Genomic DNA, 12,599 nt, shown 5'->3' on the forward strand with positions numbered 1-12,599 from the left:
CATGGCATTATGAAGTCTGAAGACTACCCACAAATTTTGCAGCATAATGTAGGGCCCAGTGTGAGAAAGCTGAGTCTCCCTCAGAGGTCATTGGTCTTCCAGCAGGACAATGACCCAAAACACACTTCAAAAAGCACTAGAAAATGGTTTGAGAGAAAGCACTGGAGACTACTAAAGTGGCCAGCAATGAGTCCAGACCTGAATCCCATAGAACACCTGTGGAGAGATCTCAAAATGGCAGTTTGGAGAAGGCACCCTTCAAATCTCAGGGACCTGGAGCAGTTTGCCAAAGAAGAATGGTCTAAAATTCCAGCAGAGCATTGTAAGAAACTCATTGATGGTTACCAGAAGCGGTTGTTTGCAGTTATTTTGGCTAAAGGTTGTGCAACCAAGTATTAGGTGGGCTTTGCACGTTGCGACATCGCAAGCCGATGCTGCGATGTCGCACGCGATAGTCCCCGCCCCCGTCGCAGGTACGATATCGTGTGATAGCTGGCGTAGCGAAAATTATCGCTACGCCAGCTTCACATGCACACTCACCTGCCCTGCGACCGTCGCTCTGGCCGGCGACCCGCCTCCTTCCTAAGGGGCGGGTCGTGCGGCGTCATAGCGACGTCACACGGCAGGCGGCCAATAGCGGCGGAGGGGCGGAGATGAGCAGGATGTAAACATCCTGCCCACCTCCTTCCTTCCGCATATCCTACGGAAGCCGCAGTGACGCCGGTAGGAGATGTTCCTCGCTCCTGCGGCTTCACACACACAGCGATGTGTGCTGCGGCAGGAACGAGGAACAACATCGGACCGTCGCGTCAGCGTAATTATGGATTACGCCGACGCTGCACCGATGATACGATTACGACGATTTTGTGCTCGTTAATCGTATCATCTAGGCTTTACACAGTACGATGTCGCATGCGATGCCGGATGTGCGTCACTTTCAATTTGACCCCACCGACATCGCACCTGCGATGTCGTAGTGTGCAAAGCCGCCCTTAGGCTAAGGGTGCCAATACTTTTGTCTGGCCCATTTTTGGAGTTTTGTGTGAAATGATCAATGATTTGATTTTTGTTTCATTCTCTTTTGTGTTTTTTCATTGCAAGCAAAATAAATGAAGATAATAATAAAAAAGAATTTGTGATTGCAATCATTTTCAAGAAGAAACTGAGTATTAACTGACAGAATTGCAGGGGTGCCAATGCTTTTGGCCAGCACTGTACATCTGTGTTGCTCCACTCATTTTACATAATAATGGCAAGTGACAAAATGACATGCTTGATTTTCAGAAATGTAAAAAAGAAAAAAAAATAGCCCTTTTACTGTAAACGTTATAGAAGAAAACTGAAAGGTACGTAATGCAAGTCACTACTTACGGATAGTGCAGATGGAAGAATAGTCAGGCAAGCTGGAGTTAGGTAACGGGCAGACACTTATGAACACAAGGAGTAAGTAGAAGTGTAGTCAGGTCACAATCCAAGGGTCAATATTCCATGACGGTACAGAATATAAACAGGAAGAAGACAGAGATGTGGTCAGGGAACTATCCGAGGTCCAAAGCCAGGAGGTCACAACAAGAACAGGGAGTGGGCAGAGAGGAGTCACACAACGGGTCCAGAGTCAAGAAAGAAAGATCAGGACACAAGCAGAAACACAGGCCAACAGCACAACTACAAAACCAGAATGTACAACTGGCAAGGTTATGGGAGAGCATGCTCAGTAAAGTAGCAGAGCAATTACCAGGAAGATGAAACACCAGAGTAATCAGCACCTCTCAGAACCTGCAAGGAGTCCTGTGATAGTCAATTAACCTGCCTGCCAGTTCAGGAAAACACCGCAGAGCATCTCATAATGTGCAAAATGTTCTGCACAGAGGAATCGTGTCACCGCTGGCTCAATGGTCCAGGAAAGCGCAGCAGGGCATCTCCTAGTGAGCACAATGCTCTGCACAGAGGAATCATGACAGAAATCAAATGTTATCTCACAGTGTAAATACCATATAAAAATAAAAAAATCCAAGACTTGTTATTTTCACCATCCCACCTCCCAAAAAGCATAATAGAAAGTGATCAGAAAATGGAGCAAATAGAAACTAAAGCTTGTGCTGTAAAAACAAGCCCTCACACAAATCTGTCATCTGCTGTTCACTAAAAAGTAAAACTTGGAAAATACACTCACACAAAAACAAATTATTTTTTAGGTGTGTTTATTGTATGAAAGTAGTAAAACATGAAAAAGTCAAATACAGTATATCATTATCACACTATTTATATTGCACCGTGAGTGGTGCAAAATTTAAAATGTAAAAAAAATACAATTCTTCTCATTCCCTACAGAAAGAGTTCACAAAAGTTAATCAATAAATATTGTGCAGCAAAAAATAGCACCAATGGAAATAAAAACAACCTATTTTGCAAAAACAAGCTCTCATACGGTGTGATTGATGGAACAATGCAGATATGACTTTCTGAATGTGTAAAACCGAAAACATTTTTGAAGTCCTTGTAGAATAATCATTATTATTTTTCTTTAATAAGTCAATAATACATATGAAAATAAATACGGTCGTGTGCACCTACCCATATTCTGATCGACTGCCTAGTTATCCAGGGCTCAACTGCCATGGTGGTCTATTCATACAGAAATTTGTAATATGTGAAGACCAGGATGAAGAATTAAGTTTACTACAAACTGTTATTTTCACACCTTATGACCAAACTCTTCTCCGTTGTTCAAATCTTGATCCTCGGATACCTTTTCTGATCAAAAACAATTACGATTGAAAAAAAGAGTTTAATCTACACTTGTAAGTCATCATATTTATTTCATTTCTAGGAAATGTAATACCTACATGCATTTCTATGAGAAAACTTCCAGAAACAGTCAGCTCTTACATTCATTCCTTTGGGTCTAATTTCAATGTTTGATTAACCATTCATGAGAAAAAAAACCTCTATTTAATATGTCTTCCTGACTCGTCAGCCTTCATGAGGCCGTATCTGTTCCTCCTCTTTTGGGTTTCGGCCATTGTCCGTCAATATTCGGTGATTGGCCAAGCTGCATCCGTTGAGTTAGAGGCTTCCACTATTTGGATCCTCAGGATTTGTTAGCCACGCTCCATCAACATGGAACAAATCGAGCTGGAGGTACAGTATGATCTGTGCGTCGGAGATGACAGCATTCTTGAGTATAACATCTGATTTCCCTGGAGTTGACCCACACGTAGATGGATGAGCAGGTTTTTCAGACTCTTAAATTGGCCTGCAATCCTGAAATGAACAATGGGGGTGACGTTAGGATATGAACAAAATGTACAGAAACAAACTGGTAAAATGTGAATGCAGCCTTGAAATACCAATATAAGAAAACATTGGCGATGTCTGTTATTCTGCAATGGTAAACAATATCTAAAGGAAATTAGATTATTAATTCCAAATGTTCTGGCAAGATACAGAAGTGGGCTTTGCCAAGACAACTTTGGCAAACGGCGCTGAATCCCCACGAATAGAAAGCAGCTTAATAGCTTAATGTAATATGGTGTGTTTATAGCTAAGTATAAGAATAGGAGTCAAGACGTAAGGCCGGATAACAGGGCCAGAAATGAATGCAATTTTCAAAAGAATTTGACACAAATTATTGTTTGCAAGAAACTACATTGTTTTCTGCTTAAACACCCAAGTTAAACAAATACTACAATCTGTAATAGGCATTAACAAGAAATGGAAAGAAATCTATTATTTGGCAGCGAGATGAGGTTCTTTAGTTGCCATACTTGCTGAGAACAACAAAGAAAACAGCGCATTTATGTGGCAAATAAACATGATAGTTAATACTAAACTGACCGGTGATTCCAAAAAGATGAAGCATTGATAAAAGAGAACTAAAAAAAAAATGATCATTTAAATGTCCTTTATTTAATTAAAAGAAAGCAAGGGATAAGGCTATGTGCCCACATGGCGTTTTTTGCATTTTTTATGTGTTTTTCCTTGCTTCTTTTAATCAATAAAAGCAAAAAAAGCATCCCAGCAGAGTCTATGAGAATCGTGACTTGCTGTGTCCACGCTGCGGTTTTTTTCTTGCAGCTTTTGTTGCTGAAAAAAGAAGGAGCATGTCAATTGTTTCTGCATTTATTTTCTGCGTTTCTATAACCCCCTGCAAAGTTTTATCACTACAGAGGATTATAGCGCAGCACACTGACTCACACACCGTGCATACAGAATGGTCTGTGAGGCTTTCAGTAGATCAGTAACCCGGGGTCATCATGGTGATGACCCAGAGATACTATGGGAGTAATCGGGTCCCTGTGATCGCATTACATGAATACGATCACCAGGGAGAGGTAAGCGATTCCTCTCTCTTTTCTGAATGTTGCGATCGCACTAATCCAGTCACTCTCAGCCTTTATTCACATTGAGGCCTATTTTGACCCATGGTAAGGTTTCAATATTAGAGAGTGTAGGTACTGTCCCGACTGGGTACACCGTAACATGGCGGGATGGCTTTATGCTTTTTTTGATCAAAAACAGAGTTTACTAAGTACGCTACGTTTAAATATATATATATATATATATATATATACATATATATACAGTATATGCATTATGCTTTTATTTAGTTACAGTAGGTATACGTTCATAATATTTTTTCTTTGGTTTTTCATACAGTATAATGGCCCTACTAGGCCTCCAAACAGTATAATGCCCCCCACATAAATCTTTACACTATATAATTCCTTGTATACAGTATAATGGCCATCAAATAGCACTCCACTTATTATAATAGCCCCCTATAGCCTTCCATATAATATAATACACCCCCTATAGTCTTCCAGATAGTATAATTTACTCCTCAAAGTCCTACATATTGTATAATGCACCCCATAGTCCTCCATATAGTATAATGCACCTCATAGTCCTCCACATAGTATAATGCACCCCCATAGATCTCCATGTAAAATAATGCACTCCAAAGTCCTATAAATCGTATAAGAGCCACCAGTATAGAAATACTCACATCCCATTGTTCTCCTGATGCTCCAGTCTCAACAGTGAGTGATCTGCAGCTCTGCACATCTCTGAGCACTGTAGTGACATCATCAAAGCTGCTGCGCTGAGACGTTAGATCTCAGACACAGCTGGAGAATGATGATTCAGCCAATATAGCTGAACGTGTGATGATGGCAGTGGCTGGCTTGCAAATTTTAGCCTGTGAGGGGAAAAACAAAGTGGTGGCCCATAATAATTTTATTTTGGTCCTAATCTATCTAGTGTCATAATTAGAGATGAAAGAACCTGAGGTTCGGTGTTTGTACCAAACACAGACTTTACAAAAAAAACAAACAAACCAGAGTTCGGATTAGGAGTTTGGGTGCTTTATTTATGAACACCACTCGCGTGAGCATCGCTGTGCTTGGGTACGATCGGTGCTAAGCACAATGCGAGCCGTTTGCAGTGTTTGAACGGTTCACGCTGGGGGTAATAAGAGCGTGATCAGATGTAATGTGCACCCCCCAAAAAATGGAAAAACCTTGCTCACCCTGCCCTGGAAGTGATCTGTTTAGGACTGGCTGCATGTGGGCAGAGACCCAAACTGCCCAATTAGTGACTTCAATTAGGGTTCATGTCAAGTCCGTGGCCCAAATTGAACTTTATCTAAAGATCGGATGAAGCTCCTGAACCGAACCTCAACACGGCCGCTCATCACTAGTCATAATTTAATCTTTTTTGAATATACTTTAAGTAAAAATTCCCTATCCTTTCCTCACTACTCTATTTGAATTTAAAAAAAATGGAAAAAAAGACAAACGATCCAGCAATAACATATAACTAACTAGCTGTGAGGAATTCATGGTGCTTACTCTTCAAAAAGAACACGCAGGCAGCGTTGTGGACAATGGTCATTTAAGTCACACCAGAGCGTTAATTGGATGCGTTGAATTGCTGGTGTGCATAAAACGGCCGTCATCCACAATGCTGCCTTTGTCCCCCTGCATTCATGTTTTTATATGACTTTTGTGGAATGGTGAGTGCCACCTTTTTTCTTCATTGTTTAATTTTTTTTTATTTCGAATACTTCTTTGATGACATTTTATTTGAGAGCCTCCAGTGCATGCTGGGATACTCAAAGGAGTCACTGTCAGGTGGCAGAAGCTGCTGTTAATACTACAGCCTCTGCCCCATCCCTGAAACAAAGCATCATCAGTAGGGATGGGTGAACCCCCCGATGTTCGGGAGACTCGCTCGAACGTTTTGAAAAGTTCGCATTCGGGTTCTGTTTTAATGCGAACTAGCGTCCGAACTTGAACGTTACAGTTATGTGATGGGGCGGGGAGGGGCTGTAAAATAAAGAGTATAGTTAATAATAAACATTGTCATTATACTTACAGGTCCTGCGATGCGTCCTGCAGACTCTGTCTCCCGCCGCTTCTCCTTCTAATCATCGCTATGCCCTCCCTGTAACTAGCACTGATGATAGGACCTTCCGTGACGTCATAGCATGTGACCAGTCACGTGTGTATTATCTCATTGGCTACAGACTGGTCACATGGCTATGACGTCATGCTAGGTCCTGTCAGTGCTGCCAGTGCATCTCGCCAGTATGCGGTGCTTGCCCAAGCATCTCCGTACTCAGTATACTCAGTGAGTGCAGCATACCGGCGACATACTCGGACACATGCTTGGTTCCCCGTCCCTGCATGTCGGCGCTCTTTACAGAGTCAGCCCACATGCAGGGACTGGCTGCCATAGCCGGTGATTAGCGGCACCAAGAATCAGGTGATCTGAGATCACCGTTGCTATAGTAACCTGCCTGTCAGGTTACTATTGCAACGGTGGCAGCGGTGACATCACCGCTTACAACCCTCAGCCTCTGTTCACTCACTGAGTGATTAGACTGCATGGCGAGCAGCAGCATTCTTCCTCCCATGCAGTGCTGTCTGATGTAGCAGAGGTGCATGGGTTGAAGAAGAAAGAAGACAGAGGACCAGGATCGTGGAGGGGTGAGAGGGAGTAATAAACATGGAGTCTCTAATGTGTCTGTGTATTTATTTCTAATAAAGTATTTTTTCTCTGTGTTGTGTCTTTTTTTTAACCCTTTATTGGAGATTCTTAATTGCCGGGTCAAACTTGCCGGACATTAAAAATTTCTGGCTTAATACTAGCTAGTAAAACAAAGCTAGTATTAACCCCTTATTACCCAGCGTGCGACCCGTCACCAGGGCCACTGGTAGAGTTGGATACAGTGCCAGAAGATGACGCTTTTATGAAAACGCCATTTTCTGGGGCGGCTGCGAACTGCAATTCGCAGCGAAGGAACCCAGAAAGCTTGGGCCAACCTGCGCTGCGGATTCCAAACACCAGCTGCCTAGTTGTACCTGGCTGGAGACAAAAATGGGGCGAAGCTCATGTCGTTTTTTTTTATTATTTCATGAAATTCATGAAATAATTAAAAAAAGGGCTTCTCTATATTTTTAGTTCCCAGCCGGGTACAAATAGGCAGCTGGGGGTTGGGGGCAGCCTGTACCTGCCTGCTGTACCTGGCTAGCATACAAAAATATGGCGAAGCCCACGTCATTTTTTTTTTAGTTTTTCGGCAAAAAAAAATAAAAATGCTTCCCTTGATTTTCCATTGCCAGTGAAGGTAACACCAAGCAGTGGGGTTAACAGCCAGTAGCAGTAGAAAATGCAGCGGGAGCCCACGCATTTTTTTTTAATTATTTATTTATATAACTAAAAAAAAATGGGCTCACCTGTATTTTCATTGCCTGATATCACAGTACTGTAAAATAATATACATTTTTAAAAAAATGACGTAGCGCTCCATGGTATTTTTGATTCTCAGCGTAGATAAAGCAGACAGCTGCCACCCCCATCTGCCTGGCGCTACCTTGACTGGCAATCAAAATACAGGGAAGCCCATTATTTATTTTTTTTTATTAAAAAAAAAATGTAAAAAAAATGCATGGGGTCCCGCCATATTTTGATCGCCAGTCAGGTAAAGCCAGGCAGCTGGGGGCTGGGATTCTTGGCAGCCCGCAGCCGCCCCTGGAAATGGCGCATTGTTTCTTAGCGCCATTTCCAGGCGCTTTACCAGGCTCGTCCAGCGGCCGTGATGGCGGTGGCTTGCTGGGTAATAAAGGCGTTAATACCAGCTTTGTATTCTCAGATGGTACTAAGCCCGAAATTCATGGTGTCACGCCAAATTGAACATGGCCACCATAAATTTCTAGGAAACAGTAAAAAAAACACAACACAGAGAAATTTTTTTTATTAGAAATAAAACAAAAAACATTTAGAGACTCCATCTTTATTATAAAAAAATCCTTAGTCCGATGTAATCCACAGGGACAGCCATGTCAGCTTCATCACTGTGCACAGACACAGTCTATACACAGTGAGAAGCAAAGCGCAATGTCAACTCTGCTTCATCTTGTGCACAGACAGTGTCTATACACAGTGAGAAGCACAGAGAGCCATGTCAGCCTGCTGCATCGTTCTGGTCAGAGTGATGTAGCAGGCTGACAGTAAGGGGATTATTGCACTTGCGTCTCGCAGTGCATCACCCCACTCTACTGACAGGAACGCCTCAGCTGTGGAAATACATGCAGCTGACCCACTGCCGTCGGGAGATTGTGCACCATGATGCGATGACACTCGCATCACAGAGTGCCTGGTCACATGGGTATGACGTCACGGTCGCGGCAGGTCCTTTTAGCCAGAGGTGCTTACCGGACAGCATAGCAATACTAATGATCGTACGGACGCAGAAGCAGAAGCGCTGTGAGACTGAGTCTGCAGGACCTGTAGGTATGATCAGATTTTTTTATTGTTTTTTGGTAAAAACTATAAAAGGCAGTCTTTTATATGCCTTTTATTTATTTATTAATTTTTAACTGCCTCACAGTGTGAACAATGTGAACAAACAGATTGAATCAAACAACTACTTTAATCCAGCCATCAGTGTAGATATGCAGAAAAAAAAAGGAAGGTATACATTGAATTTCTTTAATTTTTTCCACAGAATTAAAAAGGATTAAACTCCATGATAGGAAGAGATGAAATATTCTGATGTGTTTCGTGCGTTACCACTCTTAGGGTCTGTGCGCACGCTGTGTTTTTTGCCGCACATTTTCAGCGGTTTTGCTGCAGAAAATATTCATAATCTTTCTGCAATAATTCTCCAGCAAAACCTATGGTAAAAAAAAAAATAGTGTGCGCACACTGCGTTTTTTTCCCCTACAGGTTTTGCTGCAGAATTTCTGCAGCAAAAAGAATGAGCATGTCACTTCTTTTCTGCAGGTACCTGCGGTTTTTGCCATAGATAATGGTAAAAACCGCATGGACCAACCCGCAGAAAAACCGTGGCAAACTGTGGCTAAAACGCAGGTGCGGTTTTACCGCGGTTTCTGCCGCGGGTGCAGTATTCTGCCAGAGGGCGCAGATTTTTCTTAAGAAAAGTCCATTTTCTAGTGTGCACATAGCCTTAAGCCTGCTTTACATGGGACGACCGATTGTGCAATTTCACAATTGATCGTACCCGACCCCGTCGTTTGTGCGTCACGGGCATATCGCTGCCCATGTCGCACAAAGTCGTGAAACCCCCGTCACACGTACTTACCTGCTGAGCGACCTCGCTGTGGTCGGCGAACGTCCACTTCCTGAATGGGGAGGGACGTTCGGCGTCACAGTGACGTCACACAGCCGCCGGCCAATAGAAGCGGAGGGGCGGAGATGAGCGGGATGTAAACATCCCGCCCACCTCCTTCCTTCCGTATAGCCGGCGGGAGCCGTGGTACTCAGGTAAGCAGAGTTCATCGCTCCCGTGGTGTCACACGGAGCGACGTGTGCTGCCACGGGAACAATGAACAACCGGTACAAGTAAAAATAAACGATATTATGAAACTGAGCGACGAGTACACGACTCACGATTTATGAGCCATACTGCGTCGCTCAGAGGTTTCACACGAGACGACGTCGTGTATGATGCCGGATGTGTGTCACGAAAACCGTGACCCCGACGATGCATCGCACGATCTGTCGTCTCGTGTAAAGCACCCTCAAGACATAGAATATGTGCATGTACAGTATACTATATTTATATATATATATATATATATATATATATATATATATATACACATACACATATACATATACACACACACAGATATATATATATATATATATATATATACAGTTAGGTCCAGAAATATTTGGACAGTGACACAATTTTCGCGAGTTGGGCTCTGCATGCCACCACATTGGATTTGAAATGAAACCTCTACAACAGAATTCAAGTGCAGATTGTAACGTTTAATTTGAAGGTTTGAACAAAAATATCTGATAGAAATTGTAGGAATTGTACACATTTCTTTACAAACACTCCACATTTTAGGAGGTCAAAAGTAATTGGACAAATAAACCAAACCCAAACAAAATATTTTTATTTTCAATATTTTGTTGCGAATCCTTTGGAGGCAATCACTGCCTTAAGTCTGGAACCCATGGACATCACCAAACGCTGGGTTTCCTCCTTCTTAATGCTTTGCCAGGTCTTTACAGCCGCAGCCTTCAGGTCTTGCTTGTTTGTGGGTCTTTCCGTCTTAAGTCTGGATTTGAGCAAGTGAAATGCATGCTCAATTGGGTTAAGATCTGGTGATTGACTTGGCCATTGCAGAATGTTCCACTTTTTTGCACTCATGAACTCCTGGGTAGCTTTGGCTGTATGCTTGGGGTCATTGTCCATCTGTACTATGAAGCGCCGTCCGATCAACTTTGCGGCATTTGGCTGAATCTGGGCTGAAAGTATATCCCGGTACACTTCAGAATTCATCTGGCTACTCTTGTCTGCTGTTATGTCATCAATAAACACAAGTGACCCAGTGCCATTGAAAGCCATGCATGCCCATGCCATCACGTTGCCTCCACCATGTTTTACAGAGGATGTGGTGTGCCTTGGATCATGTGCTGTTCCCTTTCTTCTCCAAACTTTTTTCTTCCCATCATTCTGGTACAGGTTGATCTTTGTCTCATCTGTCCATAGAATACTTTTCCGGAACTGAGCTGGCTTCATGAGGTGTTTTCCAGCAAATTTAACTCTGGCCTGTCTATTTTTGGAATTGATGAATGGTTTGCATCTAGATGTGAACCCTTTGTATTTACTTTCATGGAGTCTTCTCTTTACTGTTGACTTAGAGACAGATACACCTACTTCACTGAGAGTGTTCTGGACTTCAGTTGATGTTGTGAACGGGTTCTTCTTCACCAAAGAAAGTATGCGGCGATCATCCACCACTGTTGTCATCCGTGGACACCCAGGCCTTTTTGAGTTCCCAAGCTCACCAGTCAATTCCTTTTTTCTCAGAATGTACCCGACTGTTGATTTTGCTACTCCAAGCATGTCTGCTATCTCTCTGATGGATTTTTTCTTTTTTTTCAGCCTCAGGATGTTCTGCTTCACCTCAATTGAGAGTTCCTTAGACCGCATGTTGTCTGGTCACAGCAACAGCTTCCAAATGCAAAACCACACACCTGTAATCAACCCCAGACCTTTTAACTACTTCATTGATTACAGGTTAACGAGGGAGACACCTTCAGAGTTAATTGCAGCCCTTAGAGTCCCTTGTCCAATTACTTTTGGTCCCTTGAAAAAGAGGAGGCTATGCATTACAGAGCTATGATTCCTAAACCCTTTCTCCGATTTGGATGTGAAAACTCTCATATTGCAGCTGGGAGTGTGCACTTTCAGCCCATATTATATATATAATTGTATTTCTGAACATGTTTTTGTAAACAGCTAAAATAACAAAACTTCTGTCACTGTCCAAATATTTCTGGACCTAACTGTATATCTTCTATTAATAAGGGCGGCAATGGCATAAACGCCAGAATATTTCCTCTCCTCCAATCATGGATTTATGGATTTTAATCTTTTTTTAATTCTACAGGGTTTTTTTATTCCTACCTTTCCAATCTGAACTTCGTTTTTTCTGTCATGAACAGTAATTAGATAAATAGCAAAAAATTGCAGTCATTCCTTGCCATGAAAATTAACTTCATCACAGAAATTTCCACATTGCCAAATTTATACTCTACCAGAAAATGATATGGTTACATAATTTCAGTGACCTTAGAGTTAGTTCAGAAGAAAGTCTTAACAAGGTTTATGTGACTGTAATGCTGATTGCATTATAAGACTGCTTGCTGTCATCTTCTGCTCTTCTACTTTCAAGGAAACATCAGTCATCATTGCTTTGCCTCAAAAGTGCTTTACAGGCAAAGACATTGTTGCTTCCACCCTAAAGGGTGCTTTACACGCTGCGACATCGCTAGCGATGTCGTGCGCGATAATACCCGCCCCCGTCGTTCGTGCGACATTTGGTGCTCGCTGCGGTAGCGAACATTATCGCTACGGCAGCGTCACATGCACATACCTTGTCAGCGACGTTGCTGTGACCGCCGAACAATCCCTCCTTCAAGGGGGAGGTGCGTTCGGTGTCATAGCGATGTCACTGAGGCGTCACTAAGCAGCCGGCCAATAGAAGCTGAGGGGCGGAGATGAGCGGGACGTAACATCCCGCCCACCTCCTTCCTTTCGCATTGCCGGT

The 12,599-nt window shown here is 42.7% G+C and overlaps 1 protein-coding gene across 1 annotated transcript in view; it reads right to left on the reverse strand.

Annotated features, from left to right (window-relative positions):
- Positions 1–2,246: 2,246 nt before the first annotated feature.
- The window catches only part of ATG10 (autophagy related 10), a 321,978-nt gene continuing 311,625 nt past the window's right edge, over positions 2,247–12,599 (reverse strand). Inside the window, exon 8 of the mRNA XM_075342003.1 lies at positions 2,247–3,264. The gene's annotated coding sequence lies outside the window, so the exon portion shown is untranslated. The remainder of the gene's footprint in view (positions 3,265–12,599) is intronic.

Source organism: Anomaloglossus baeobatrachus, chromosome 1 (assembly GCF_048569485.1).
Source record: "Anomaloglossus baeobatrachus isolate aAnoBae1 chromosome 1, aAnoBae1.hap1, whole genome shotgun sequence".
NCBI lineage: Eukaryota > Metazoa > Chordata > Amphibia > Anura > Aromobatidae > Anomaloglossus > Anomaloglossus baeobatrachus.